We start from the raw sequence: 16,366 nt of genomic DNA on the forward strand, positions 1-16,366 counted from the left end.
CTTTTGCGTTATGAACTGCAGGCAGAAGCCCTGAAACCCTTAACAGGTGATACCTACAGCTTAAATATAAAATTCTAATTTCATATACAGAATTGAATCTGCTGTTTGCTTAACTTACTAACTAGTCCCTTAGACTAGTTTTGCCTGACAGAAATACAGGAAGAAACAACTCTTTGGGAAGAGTAATTCCCTACATGGGAATTGTGCTGGACACTGAACTCTTGACAGATGCTCCAAAACCAGTGAATACTGGGCATTACCATTTGTACTCATAAGAAGACTGTGACCTTTCTTTTGCCATGAGTGCCCCACAGCCGTTTCACAGGCACGTTATATTACCTTAACAAGCTAAAGTGTATGGCCTCTCCCTGAGCAGAACAGTGCAACCAAACCCACAGCGATGGGAGCTTCAAGAAACATTTAAACCAGCACTCCATCTTTCATAGTGGGTAGAACCAAGCACTTGAGTTTTGACCACTTAAGAGAGTTTTCCTCCACTGCAACTTAGATTAGTCTGAGTCCTTGTGAAACAGTCTTCAGCACATCATAGCTGAGGCCTGCCAGGAGGTCTTTGAAAGAGCCCTCTTCTCTGCACTACATATACATTTTTACAGTCCTTATGTCAGGGTAAGAAGCCCCAGATTTTGCTATCAGCAAGAGACTGTGCAAGATTGCTGTCTTGTCTAAAAGCATTCCCTCCCGGGAATTCAAAACGATCAGGCAGTTTCAGAAATGGCAATCTCAGCCTGGGCTGAACACAAATCAAATACATAAATGAAATTGCACATCACTTACACTTACTGATGAGAAGTATTGACAGCAGCATGGCCTTTTCCCTTTCCCAGGATTCTTTGAGTCTAATTTTATACACCAAAATAATTACACTGCTCTTCCATACTGCTATCAAGATGCTCCTGACATTACATACTCCCAGATTTCAATGGGCTGAAGGGTTATCTATTAGGGCAGACTCATTAGTGGCCATTATGTTTCATAGGAATTTAACAGTCACTACTTTGTGTGTTGTGAGGATGCTTGTTTTCAAAAGAATTACAGCAGTAAATTGTAAATACGAGTCTGAGTTTAATTCATAAAGCAATTCTATGCTTTTAGAATGAATAAGTTTAATTCCTTTCCATCTTTAAACTACAAAAATCAGAAATAATTTCTCACTCTTTTGACCCTGGTCAAGATTTTAAACCATCTCTTTTGGATGCAGAGCTTAAAAATGCTGTGTAGTTTACAGTTTATCTCCCACCTGCTTAAAGGAAATATTTCACACTTATTTGAAATTCAGACTGGAAAGTGAGTGATTGGTGGGGAAGCAGAAGCAGCTCAACTACTATGGAGAGACAGAATTTTGTAAGAAGCCTCAATGAAAAAAATAATGACAAACTGAATTTATAATTCTCAGCTCAAAAAAAAAAATCTATTATATTTGAATCTGCAATAAATAGAGCAATTTCAGTCCATTCTGAAAATGGATTGAAATTGCTAATATTTCTTAATTGAAGGAAAACAACCCCTGATTTCCCTTCCACTTCAGTTATGAAATGAAGGCAAACCATCTTGCATCCTTTTTATCCCATCACACCCCTTCTGAACTATTTGCCCAATTTGTAGGCTACATCCCAATCCAACAGAAATGTGCCTAACAGTGTGAGAAGATAATGTTATTTCAAACAGGGTTGTTGACAGACTGTAGTCCAGCCTCAGCATGGGTAACTGCTGGCACTACAATGCTCACCTTGAAGGAGGCAATATTGGGAAGGTAATCTACAAACAGCTAACAAAGGTTAAAAACTCCAGGGTTTACCACATTCGGCTCTAAACTGCATTAAAAAGATTAAGGGCCAAAGGCTAACCAATCTTTTTACATATGACCAGAAAATACCACATTTCAGTTATGTTGTGTTACAAAAAGTAGTGATTCTAACCCCTAATATTTTTTCAATTAGAAAATTAGGCATGTGAATTTTTCAAGTGTGAATTTTTAATTCAAACTATTCGTAGGAAAATTTAAAAGGAACTGTGATAAAAATGTCACAGAAAACCAACTCCAAGATACTTAAATTACAGACCTTTTCATACTCCTGCTTCTTGTAGAAGTTGCATCAAAATATAGTGGCAACTTCATGCAGTGCCTCTAGGCATAAAACTCCCTGATATAAATTCAACAAGATAGAGAGCAATTACACATTCTGACCTGAATTTCTTCATTTCTCACGTATTTCTAATACAAGGCTGATTTCTATTTGCATTTTACAATTTTCTGAGTCTGCTAATTGCAAGGCATTCTAAATTAAATGCAAATTGTCTGGACGGCCACCATCCAATTTCTAATGGACAGGTGCTCATATAAAAATGGAACAGGACCAGCAACAAGCTAGCAGTAACTAGTGGGGTGAGGGCAGAGAGAAATGACTTGACTCTCAGCTGAACTTCCTGTTTAACCACAGGGATAATCAAATTAGGTCAAGGTCAAGTATGTGACAGAGCAGCTGTGCCACACAGCAAATAAGGGCCGCTGGTGCATTGATATATGTATAGTAATAGTGTTTTGATTTTCTCAACCACCATTTCATGTCTCCCGATGCAAAGCTGCTACAGGAGAAAGCAAGTGGCCTCCTGCACTCTCAGCCTTGCTTCTGGGCTCTGTAGGTTCAGCTGCCTCACAGGCTGTTTGAAGCCTTGTGGCAGAGCAGTCCATTGGCACTCACTGCAGCACTTCAGTAGCCCAGCCCTCGTCCACAAGGAAAACATTAAAGCTGTCCACCATAGTAACTAATAACCAACTAATCCTCCCTCCACGGGATGAGAGATGTTTCAATCTCCCTGGCAGAATGGAATGACTGGACTGGTGGTGACATTCTTATCCACAGAAACTTATTCTCAGATGTAGCTCACTTAGGACCCAAATAACCTACTACAAATAGATGCTGTCAACAGACAATGATTCTGGGACCTGAAGTGCTTTGGCTTCATAATTTATGATTTTCCTTCTTTAGTAAATGAAAATAAATTGATTTATGACAGTAAATGCACAGGTACTGAAAATGGCAGCTGTAGTTTTTTTGATACCCATCTGTCCTCCTCTTACTCCATCTGTTTCCTTCACTCATTGCACTGGAATTCAGCTTCACAAAATGCAGTCCAAACTCTTTCATGCAGCACAGTGTAAGTTACCTAGTTACCCAGCTAAAAGACATTTTCAAAAATAAATCACTCTCCTTGTACTCTGTAGAAGGCAACAGACATGAATTCTGTGGTTAATATAGGTCTGAATGGCTTTTTCAACAAAACATACAACTGTCAGTAAATTTCCTCTGATTTCAGATGGTACACTTGGAAATAATACCATAAAGGCTCATTCTTTTAAACAACTATTGATTACACCCTGGGGATTTTCACCAATTCCACTTGATACTGCTTTTAAAATGGTAAGTACCTACATAATTCTAAAATTTATAGACTGCTTTTATTTTATAGACAATACAACAGTAAAAATGCACACTAATATATAATGTCATTTGATTATATAGCTTTTATCAAACTGTGTTGACTGACTTTTTTTATTCTTCAACAGTTCTTTGGCCTCTTAATGATTAAAGATTTGGATTTCACTCTTTACCCTAAATGTAAGTGTTTAACAGGAAAAGAAAACCTAAGAAAGCACTCCCTCCTACAATCCAAAATGGAACAAAAAACATAAAGGTTGAAACGAATTGACTGGAAATTCTGCATAGCACAAATACAAAAGCTACTACTAAAACCCATTTGTTCTACAGGAAAATATAAACAAAGGCTATTTCTATTATTATCCCATCTTTAAGGCAGTGTGGTACACGAGGTCAGTTGAAGTTGGTCAAGAAGGGAGGTTGCTGTTACTCTATAAAAGGGCTCACACTTTATTATAAGTATCTCAGTCTTCATGGGGTCCTTCAGCTCCACACTAAAGTGGTACCTTGAATACCTACATGCCTTAAATACTTCGGTTTATGCATTTAACACTTCATTATTGGCATCACATTAAAAGGGAATAGTTAAATTTTCTTTGCACTACAAAGGTCTTTAAACTGATACTGAGTTTATAGAACAGAATATTCAATACTAGCATACAGAATACAGTGCACAGGAAGACACATTTAAACACCCGACTTTGTGATCTGGGTGATAGTAGCCCCATTTCTAATTTTTTTTTTAATTTCATACATTATTTTACTAAAAATTCCGTAGTAAAACTGCCTGAAAGAATTTTTTTGAGTCAAAAGAGGTTATGCAGTTTATTGCTTGAGATACAGAAGTGTTTATAATACAAGGAAACTTGAAAACATGTGGTAAGAATTTAGGCTGGAAATAAAATGTTTGTCCAAGTTGAAAAATAGAAACAAATTATGGTAATAGTATTTGTGAAATAGAGCTTTCATATTACAGATCCATTATCATGAAAAATGAGCATTGCAATTCTTTTAATCCTTATGTGTATTTAAATATATAAAAGTCAATTCTTCCTTTCTATGGCAGAGTTTGAAGTACTTACAAATGAAAGCAAAGAACTAAAGTGCTGTTATTAACTATACAGAAAAAAATTTTAAGTCTGTATACCTCCCATGGTCTTTAAAAAGCATTAATTATTAAGCATTTGCATAAAGCTAAAGCAAGAAAACACATGCAAAAACATCTATCTTTTAGACATCTGCATGCTACTTATCTCAATCTCTTACATAAATAGAAACTAATTATGGAGAGACTGAAACCAAGACAATGCCCTAGCAAGAGGCAACTTTTTTCAAATATAGTCAAAACGGTGTGAGTAAATCTGTATCATACAGATTCATATTTAACAAATAGATCTTTTTTGGTCTAATCTTCCTCCTTTTACGAGAAACAGTTAAACTCCTACTAATTCCATTAAAAGCAGAATGAGCCTTGATGTATTCTTCCTGTAGTAAAATTACCTGCTCTGCAGAGTATCAATATTAACTGTGAATAGTAGAATTAATAAAGGCTCTAGTGAAAAAAAGCATTCAGCCCTCTAAATTAATGCCTGAGCTCTGACTTTTAAGTGAGGACAGAGATCAGCTGCTGCTCATATTGCTTTCTTATTCATAATTGAAAAACCAGAGGCTTGGGGAGTACTTGGCAACCTAATCCATTCCTTCCCAGGAATTTTATAAAAGTTTTCTTTTAATATTATTTTATTCTCCTGCTTTCTTCTCCTGCTATAAATATAATTTCAGAAACAGGTCTGATCCAAGGCTAAATTTCAAACCCCAAAACTGACACAATATAGGGGTCAGCAGTGAGGTTGAAATTTCAAACACGCTGAATCAATCCTGCCAAGGTGGGTGTTAAGGCTCCTCAGTTTCAAAGCGTACCTCAGCTGCTCTATTTGGACAGCAATGTTCCCCAGAGTCACTGCAGAAGTGCATATCAAGCTGTTTCTCAGAGCAAATAGCAACTCTTCATATATCAGCAAAAGGAGGCTGGCAAAGGACAAAATAGAAGACCCTTCAGCCACTCAGAGCTGGAAAGAACCCTTAGAAGGACTGCAACAGACCTGAGTCAGGAAAAAATATTTTCTTTGCAAGCTGAGAGGAAGAGGGTTGTATGGATCGAAGGAAGTCAGCCAAGCTTAACGTTGCATGCTGGATTTCACAAAATTAAGCACAACCATGGCCTTTATTTTTAGACACCTGTGTTAAAGGAGGAGAGATTAAGATGCCTGAAATGATTATTCTTCACAGGCAGGGTCACTCAGAGATCTGATCTGTATGACTGCAGACACTTGTAAACACTGATTCGCCAGGATACAGCACTGAGCAATAATTCACACTTAGTGCTGCACAGCAACCCAGCAGCCAAAAACCGTGTCCCATTAGAGCGGTGTACAAAGTGACAATTAGCTACGCTGCTTTACAAAAATCATAATGGGAAGAAATACCTTCAGGATTGCCCTAAAATACCATCTGTCCACAGAAAAAGGCAAAATACATTAATTTACATACAACATTTCGCCAGCCAGCAGCAGCAGTAAGCATTATCCCTTCCCCCCACCATTCACTTTAAAAGGGACCATTCTAAATCACTCCAGTTTGGCATATACATCTTCTGTGGCAAAAATAAACCACAGCAACTGAATATGTAACAATGTGCAAAAAAGCAGAGCCTAGGGTGGAATACACAACCCACTGCACGTGTTCAGTTTGCGATATACTGCTACCCTGAAGTGTAGAATATTTACACAAATATAAGGAACCCTGAATGGCAGCAAGAGGCACTTGCAGCCTAGATCAGTCCCAGTGTGTGCCTTCAGAGACTGATTTCACACCAGCTGGACCTTAACCTAAATAGCATTTAGCTGAGTTTCAAATAAATCACTCATTCTTAGTCCTAACTTCCTGATTCAGTGCAACAGCACTATCATGTTGGTCTACCTTAAAGCAAGGGCAAAATAAATTATGCAACTAAGTCTAAGTGGATGCATTGGGCATGGTAAAGGAGGAATGCAGATGATCATTTAAAGCTAAAGCTTTAAAATTAGACCACAGAAAATGCATTTAAATACATTTCAGCAGCAATTATTTAATTTCAAACTACTCAATACTATGAGACTGCAACCTGAAAATTTATTCTATGATTTTTGATTTGTAGACAGCTGCTAAACTACCAGATTTCACCTTTCCTTGGTTAACCGATCAGAACATGCTTTTCATTGATTCTTGGTTTTAAACTTTATTGTTAATGCAGAAAATCTGCATAGTACCAAAAACTGAGACTCAAAGAGATGGAACTTAAAATAGCAGGGCTTGTTGCAGCTTTTGGTATTTTTCTAGTATTTAATTAACTAAAAATTTCACTTCAGAATTATAGTTCACTGACAAATAACTTCATTACACAGTGATTGTCTGTGGTGTTTCATGTTCTTTCAGAAGGTTGATTTCAAAACCATACAAACCTTGGAGGGGGGAGTGGCAAGAAGGAAACAAACTGAAATAACCTTAGCTTACATTACAAAAAGGAAAATTCCCTGTTCAAGATCAAACTAAATGGCATCTTGGAGGTGAGAACAGAACAGTAATCACATCAAGCAACTTGGGTGAATGATGACTTGGAGAACTTGAAGAAAAAGAGGAGAATCCTCAAGGCAGGAGATGCAACAAACCAGCCACTTGCATTGATTCAGAGAAAAAATATGAAATGCTGACAATGTGTTTACATAGCCTTTTGAAAGATAGGAAAATAAACTGGAAGGATTAAATAGGATTTCTTAGTCATCAGAGGGATATGTCTTTTTCTTCCTTTTCAACTTCTGCACCATCACATTCAACATTATCAGTAGGTCATTCTGTACCTTCTCAAAGTTACAAACAGCAGTCCAGATGCCACAAGCATGGCAAAAGAGATGGCAACCTCCACTGTGCCTGGTCTCTCTGCTTCTGAATAATCTATTGTAATCAAGGTATTTAAGAATAAACCCATTACAGTTTTCATGATGGCAACTTGAGGAGATACATAACTACAATTTTAGCGTACGTACATATGGTGGGGTTAGTCCTCTGCAGAGGGCCACAGGTCTGGCATGAAATTGCTCTTCAGCGTGTTAGGCAAACATGCACTGATCTTCAACTCAATATAATGGTGATGCCTCCACTGCAGAGCAAAGAGGTGACATTTCACTTCACTCAAGTGTCACCTCTGCTAGAAAGAAACTATATTTCCTTGGTTTATTTATACAAGTTCAGAGGACACCGACATCCATACATGCAAAATGAGCACTGAATGCTATTATATATTAAAGAGAACTGCAGAAATGTCCAAGACAGAACCATAGATAGGTCCAGTTCTCAGCAAAGTCAAGGCTGCATATCCATCCATGATAACCATTGGTGGCACACTGAAATACACCACGCTAATGGCCAGTCTGTTCTTTCCCTTGTTGTGCCAAAGCACTTATAGGTAACGTACAACTGCTTGGTACCTCTCTTTTTGTCAGGCAAGTACTACAACCTATTTTGGATTAATTCTTTGTCAGTTGGCTTTGTCCCTTCCTTTCAGACACTGTTCAGGTTTTGGCTGGAACATAGCCAGTTTTCTTCATAGCAGTCTGTGCTTTGAACTTGTGGCCAGAGCAGTGTTGACAGCATAAGGCCATGTCTGTTCATATATTACAACTTCATTGCATATAAGTGGATGACTATGACAATCAATTTGCAAAAAAAAAAAAAGGAGGCTTAGGATCCAGAGGGTACATTTTCAAAGCTTAAAACAAGAGGTACACTCAATCCTTTTAATGAATAATAGGATAAGTACATACACCACTTACAAGTGGATTTCAAAAGGTTCCACATTTAGAATAAATTTAGGAAACAGATGAGATGAAATTTTAAAAAAATTAAAATTAACAAAACAACCCTAGCAACATGTCAACCAGTGATTACTCCTTTCTATTTATTTACAAACAACATTTTGCCAGCCAGTAGCAGTCATTAAGCATTACCCCCTTCCCCCACCCTCCACCTTAGAAGGGACTAATCTATATCCCTATCTACTCATGTATAAGCTGATCAACAGTGATTTTATGTCTTTGTTAGAATTACTGCTGCTCAAAAGCGGCAATTCTAGGGCAGATTTTATTGTTTTGGCTACTAACATTAAAAAGTTCCTGTCCTGCTGAATCTTTTCTTTCTTCTTCCCGTGTTGTAAAAAGCACCTTGATGTCTCTGTAAAAGTTACACCACAGCATAACTGCATCCTCTGCTTTAAAGACAGGATAGTGAAACGTAGGATCAGCATTTCTCTGACAGTGCCTGCATATCTTCTGGTTGCCAAGGTACAAAATACATTCAGATTTCTGAGGTTTTCATATATAAAAACATCTTTTGGGGAAAATGTCCAAACAAACATTGTGGATGAGAGATTTTCTTTGTTTACAGAACAGACACTACATCATGAGGATCAAACTTACCCACTTCATCTCTCACCAGTAATCTAAAAAACTCTGCATGTTTAGTAGTTCCCTGAGGATTTGCCTTTCTTATCTCTTTAATCTTGACAAGAGGACCATAAAATGTGCCAGGTAAAGGCAGCTTTCACAGTTACTAACCCAGACCACTTTATTAGGAAACAAATCTAGAGCACAAGTTCATTCCACAGAAGCTGTAAAAAAATTTCCATACAAAATTGATTTTGGCCCAAGTAAAGTGACACTAAAGAAAGAGTATGTTAAAAAGTAGTCAACTACGCATCAGCTCAGATATAAACTAGCTGACATTCCTTCCAGGAGTATTGCATATCCATCACACCCAGATGAATATCCTCAGGCTAAGGTATGTTGAACTACTGTTTTCACTTAGGAGAACATGCATTGGCAATATATGATAAAGCATTTGAAGCAAAGTAATAAGAGCAAAAATTGGACATGTGATTCACTTTTTACTTCATCTTGAATCAAATACCATGGTGAAATTAATTGCACAGGACTCCTGCTGCTGTTAATTTTCAGCAGATAATGAGCATTTTTACCACTACCAAGTAAATATTTCAAAATCCAAATAAGGAAAATCAAATATTTCTTTACAGACATAATAGAAATCCTATTTAAGAAAAATTCGAGAAAAAACAAAAGAGAATTTGAAGCAATGCAACACTAACACTCAAAGACACATTTCAGATGTAGTAATAACTTTACTTCAGTACATCCTTCTTAGTTTTATAGACAAAAGAGCAACTGAATGTTTTTAATTGTATGCAGATGGTTATTTTTATCCCAGTAAAGCTAGCACAGAAATGGTCTAACAGAACTTGGATCTTTAGTTCATTCCATAACTTCCTGTGCATTGCAAATGCACAACACCATAACTTAAGAATATTCATAACAGGTATGAAATGAACCTTAATCAATGCTCTTAATGTCTCCTACTATGTAAGCTCAAAGATGAAGTCTAAAGCCTAAGTATTTTGGACAGTGCAAGACACTGATCCTGAAACACAAAAATAAATTACATTTAGATTAATGCCTACCCACTTACAGAACAATGTTGATGAAATACCATCATAAGATATATCCTCCCCTAGAGTATCAACAAACGTTCCAGGAAATTGAAAAGCATCTATTTTAAAAAGAAATTGACAATTCCATCTTAATTCTTGGTGCATCTGGTGTCATTCTGAATGCACAGCGTATCACAGCATCTCTGGATGAAATAACCAAAGGGCAGAACAATGACAAACTCACAGAATTGCCCATGGAGAACCCTGCTTCAAACTCCCACCCGGGTGCAAACATTGTATAGTTGCCAAGGACGGGCATTACCATTCACCAATAATACTCTCAGTTTCAAGCTCCCTTTAATTAATAATTAAGAAATATGCCATGCACAAACATTGCTTATTCCCAGTGTGCTGTGAGAGTTACGTTGTTTTAATCCCTATTCCAAGCACTGAAGCTACTAAGTACTTCAGACCCCATGAGCCCTGCTTGCCATTATATGGAAATGGCTTAAACACATATCCCAGGTCTATTTCTGAAAAAGAAAACAGAATCTGACCCATCAGTTTTAAAGGGACTGACTATAACTATAGAATTAAAATTGCATCAGGACGTGATAGGCAATGAAGGAAAACATTTCCCATTATAGTGACTGAACATGCTGAAGGTAGTGCTGACAGACCTTAGTGAGCAGTGAGATTACGAATGGGGAGCATTTAACATCCTTCCTCTACCTTGACTTGCCTGATTACCTGGATATAAAAATTTTGATTTGTCATTTTCTAATTTCAAACTTGCAATGCTACTTCATGTTTCCATAGAGCCAGAACTCCTGGTTTGCACAAATAGATTGTTAAGTGTTCAGGAAAGGTGTTGAAACTTTAAGATCGGCACAGGCTTCTTGGCTCAAAAAATTGAGTTACTATCACACAAGTCACTAATGGAACCGTGACTCAGAACAAAAGTATTGATTAGAAACATTTGATAACATTGTGGTTAACCATAATGTATGTATGTCCTACCTCAGGGTAGCTTCTGGCAGATGCATGATCATGTTTACTGGAAAGGTTTAAATTTTTCACATTTAGGTATGTTTCTATTTTTGCAAACAGCCTAGGAAAAGAGATGAAGGGAATTTCTTTTTAAATCTAAAGGAACATAAACCAACTAGAATTGTTGTAGAATATATAGATGCAAGGCACTCTCGATGCAGGGAGCAATGAGCTTTGACTCCCAGATATCAGAAGGCTGAACAATTGCTTTATTAAGCTATATTATATTACACTACACACCATACTCTATACTAAAACTATACTAAATTAATACTAAACCAGTGACCCTTTCAGTCAGTCACAACACAGCTTTGACCTAATTGGTCAATCAATCCAAACAACCAGAGTCCAATTAACAAATCCCTTTCAGTGAATAACCCCCACAACACATTTCACATGTGCCAAACAACAGGAGCAGCAAATAGAGATAAGAATTGTTTTTTCTTCTTTCTCTGAGCTTTCTCACTGCCTTCCCCAGAAAAAATCCTGGGAGAGAGAATCATGTCTCTCTCTTTTCAAAGAGAATGTGAATACCACAGAATACATTCAGAGGAATGTAATCTGCAAGTCATTTAAATGCACACTAGTCAATACCTGCAATGATATAATCATCTTTTCTTTTACTTCAGAGCTATGTCAACATTAGGTTTCATTTTACTGCACACACACACAGTTAAAAATATCAGGTTTTGTACACATTATTAGAGAAAAGGTCTTTCTTTTCATTCCATATGTAGTACCAAGGTATTAAATTGAAAGTTCTGTTTGTCTAAAGAGGGTAGCTGGAGTCTTATATTGTCATTATAATGTCATTCCATAGCACATCTATTGTGCATGTTAGTGCATAAGTAGGTCATGCAAATCAGTGGTTCCAAGGATCAAACTCTGCCCACTGCATGAGAGGATTATGTCAGTCAAGGTGCTAAGAATCAGCCATTATACATCTATTCTATAAATACTTAAACCATGGAGATCTTCACTTTCAATGTGCATTTCAGGGACAACATAGCATTTAGGAGAATTAAACAATTAAGCAAAAGGCACCAACACAAGTGACTGGATGTTTGGGCTTCTCAGTGGGCTGTAATTTTTGTGTATTTCCTACTTTTATCAGTCATTAAGTTTGTCTAAATACACACAGATTAGAAATTTCATTATTCAAAAATCTGCACCACTGAACCATAAAGGCATTTGCTTCTCTGTCAAAAGAAAGCAGAAGGTATTTGAAAAAGACTATTAGTTGACTTAGCAAATGTGACAAAGGCATGGTAAGGTTACAGGGTAGCTGGTCAAGAGTGTCTAACTCCATATTACAGGGTGGTCCATAATTCAAAGGTCTGGAAAAAAGGATGGAAGAGGCACGTGACTGATTAATACTATTATCTTTCTGTATACCCATATATCTTTATTCTTAATGAATACAAAATATTTGTAAACTTAGTTTGGTATTTTCCTAGTGCAAATATTTCAGCATTGATTCAGTATTCTCCAAATTTGTCACCTCTGACATGTTATATAGAACAATTGATGGACAGAACCCTGAGAGTTTTAGTAATCCTATTACTAGCAAAGCTGTAGCATTCATAGATTCTTAGTATTTTATAAACCCATTCAGGAAGATAACTGCTGATTATTTTGCTGTAATGAAGTAATGGAGATACTTTTACAGATAATAAGAATGAATAGTCTCTGAATAAGATTTTCAACATGTTCAGACTTGGTATTTAGTCATGCTTAGCCCAAAAACAATCAACAAAATATTAATCCATACCTAAATGTCATTAGGAATTTGTAGACCAAAAGCACAACCTGCCTTTTGCACCTGAAATCGCAGGCAGGGTTGGAAAAAAAATAACACAAGAGTGTATTTTTCATCTTGCTGTGGTAGCACCAGCACAGTTAAAACATCACTCATAACAGTAAATCAAAATCTCAGTAATGCTTGTTGAAACTGGCTTTTAAGATAGAGTGAACAAAAAGACCTTTTAAAATCAGTTTTAGGGAATATATAAATTGTCTGAACACTGCCATGGACAATCAGTTTTAACAGCACATGTCCAACAGCCTAGTTACTTGCTGTTCTGGGAGCCTGCCAAAGAAAGAGATCCATCCAGAAATTATGGGGAGGGGGAATCAAGAGAAACTGGGTAACAGCACATAACTTATGTACATCTCTAGCTATTCTAAAGCTTTTCATCCAGCATACATCATCATAAAATCAGTGTTCCTGACCCATCTTCATTTTAATAGAGAAATACTTTCTTTTAAAAGCCTGGAATTCCCTACTGACAAACAGTACAGCAACACATAAGATTTATCCTATTGTGCAACTTTCCCAAGGAGCAGCTGAGAATTATTAATGACATGAGCATCACTGAACCACTGAATGAAGTAAGACCACCTACATTTTGTAGATAGAGAAGAGCAGGGACCATAAACCAACTCAGCAGGAAACCTTACAGCACAATTAATATCTCCTAAAATATATTCCTGTTTTAGCTTCTAGGAAAGATAATATTTATTAAAGCAGCAGCTATCTCCATTTTTCAGATTATTATTTCTGACAGACACTGGTTAGCAAGGGTTCAGTTCACTGCTTAATAGAGACCTCTAGTGAGGTTTTTATTAAGGATACCAGCTTGAGCAGCACCTATGTGGATTCTTTTGAAATAAAGCTGTGTCTGCCCGGAGAAAGCCGGGTCTGGGTGTGTGCTAACGAGCAGGGTTTTGGTTCAGCCGCTAAGAGAAAATCTTCACTACCTAACAGCAGGCTATGACACTACTTCAGCCCAGAGCCTGCAAACCCAGCATGGGGCTGCAGACAACTCCACTCCAATGGCTCCCACGAGCTGGGCTCTTCTGGTCCTACTCAGCACCTTTGGTGCCCCTCACACCTGGAACTGCAGCCTCATGGCTTTCGCCCTGAAGCAGCCAAGGGAGACAGCGTTTCCCGAGGGCGGAGAAGCCCGGCCGGCGGGGCCCGAGGAGCCCGGGGCACTGCGGGGCCAGCCCGGGGCACTCAGAGCCCCCCTGCCCTGCCCTGCCCCGCCCCACCAGCTCGTCCAGCACATCCTCCTGGGAACCGAGTTTGGCCCAGCTGTGTACTTTTGCTTTTCCAAAGTGAAATGCATTAGAGACACCCTAAATCCAGGCCTGTCACCAATATCTCATGAGATCCCAGTGCCTACCTAGCCAGTTAAAACTCTTGCACTCTGCAGAGATTTATGGATATGAAGCAAAGTGAGGAGGAGTTTTGTAGCCCACGAGCTCTGTTGTCTAAGAACAGAGCTCTAATTTTCACTTTCAGGACTATTTTATTTTTTTTACATTTAGAATAGAAAGGATCACATGAATACCATAACTGAAAGGCTTCAAACATAGGACAGATACGAGATCTGCAGCTTTCCTCTGGTGCAGCATCTCCCATGTTACCAGTCTGAGACAGACCATGACCACCACAGTGAAGCGCTGAATTCAGTGAATGAGCCTGGTGATGGCAATCGGGGATGCCACACTGCACAGCAATAGAGCCTTTCTTTGTTGGTAGCTGACTGCAACCCTTTACTGAATCTACCTGTGTCTCAAAGCCAGGATTGCAATTAAAGCCGAGTCCTCCAAGTTCCTTGGAAAAGGAGAATTTATCAAGAAATTTTTAAATTTATTTTGATGTATTGTGTAACAGAAATCAGTTTGCCTCTCACAGGACCCAAGCATTTAGGACTCTCTTCTTCCTTGTTTTCCTTGGCTTTTTTGATGGGCTTTCTTTTTTTGGTCTTTTAAAATTTTGTCTACGTAAATTAAACATTTGCAGGAACAATGGCATGTCAAATTTTAAACTTCTACTTCCTTTAACATAATACTTCTAGTACTGTAACCTAGACCAAATTTACACAACTCTTTTCACACTTTCTATATGACTGCAGCCACTGACTACTAAAGACTGCATTGTAAATATCTGCAACAGCAGGAAAGGCATTGCCAGCAAAAAACATACAAGAATACTGAAGTGTTACTTAAAAATAACATTAGTTTCTGGACAGATGTGAAAGAGCTTACTTTCATATTAGTCCATGTAAGCCTACATAATCTCCTGACAATCCGGAATCTAAAATACATGCTTTGTGCATCACTGCATACTCATTTGACCAAAGGTTTGATAACATGCTTTGGTTTGCTATGGATGACTGAAATTCTAAAGAAACTATGTGCTGCAACAAGCTCACAGAAATGTACAATTTATGGTGAGATTTGACAAATGCTCTGTACTTTTCTGAGAGCTTTTATACCACAGGGGATAGTGTAGTGAATATGAGTGGTAAAATGCCTGCTGATTTTAATAAAATCTAAGTCATTCAAGTGATGGCTGCACTGAATCGCCAACCCTTGAGAGGTACCAGCCCCTCCAGGCACTGTCATTTCCCAGTATTCTCTGCACTTCCAGTTGTAAGAGTTCCATGAAATGAAATGCTCATATTTTATTTTTCATAAGTTGTGCTTCCACCAGTCCAGCTACTCAAGTCTGCATTAATTCAGCTCTGTTTTTATGTAGCAGACGGTCCAACAGGAGTGACTTCTCCGTCTGCCTAATGTCTCCTTTAAACCAAAGGTTCATTTACAGCTGTCCAGTATCACACCCTTACATGCCAAGCAGACTGCATAGAGGCACACCTCTCTAAAGAAGTGGTAAAATATCTCAATGAATGAAAGAAATTACTGTGAACTTCCAGGGAATAGCAGACATTTCCCATCTGTTCACACTACTACTGTTGCTATTTATAGAAGCTACCTTGACATTAAGGACTTCAAGGCTGATACAGTCAGGTATAGCAGAAGGATGTGCACTTAGTGCCAGATTCGTCTCTGCAGAAAGTTACAACAAAGCTGAAATGAATCAGAGCTTCACCATTCATATTTAACAGAACAATGACAAGTTGCAAAATTAATAATGATAATGAAAAAATCTTAAAATCACATTAGCTTTTACAGACACCACCAAGAAACAAAATTCTAGGAAAATCATAGGCATCTCTATGCTATCTCTGCATTTCCTATTCCCCCTGACTAGCATGAGTAATATGAATTACAAAATACCTGGCTGAATGCAGCAATATTTCCTTTTTGCCATGACTGTCCAGTGTTAAAGCTGAATATAAAACATTTCATTACTTTAACACTTACTTTAGGCTTCAAAAACTAGTGCATTTCAAATAAACTTTTGGTGAAAGCTTTATTTCATGTCTCAGCAGTAACAAAGTCTATTATAATAACATGCATGAGATAGAGGTTCAGCAGAAAGATGATTGTATCCTTTATTTCCACAGCA

General features: G+C 37.7%; 1 long non-coding RNA gene across 1 annotated transcript in view; it reads left to right on the forward strand.

The window, feature by feature from the left end:
- The window catches only part of LOC311155833, a 125,632-nt gene extending 118,233 nt beyond the window's left edge, over nt 1–7,399 (forward strand). Inside the window, exons 3-5 of the long non-coding RNA XR_014616304.1 lie at nt 3,337–3,440; nt 3,587–3,638; nt 6,933–7,399. This is a non-coding gene — a long non-coding RNA (uncharacterized lncRNA). The remainder of the gene's footprint in view (nt 1–3,336; nt 3,441–3,586; nt 3,639–6,932) is intronic.
- Nucleotides 7,400–16,366: the final 8,967 nt, after the last annotated feature.

The sequence above is a fragment of the Fringilla coelebs genome (genome assembly GCF_963513975.1).
Source record: "Fringilla coelebs genome assembly, chromosome: 7".
Lineage (NCBI taxonomy): Eukaryota > Metazoa > Chordata > Aves > Passeriformes > Fringillidae > Fringilla > Fringilla coelebs.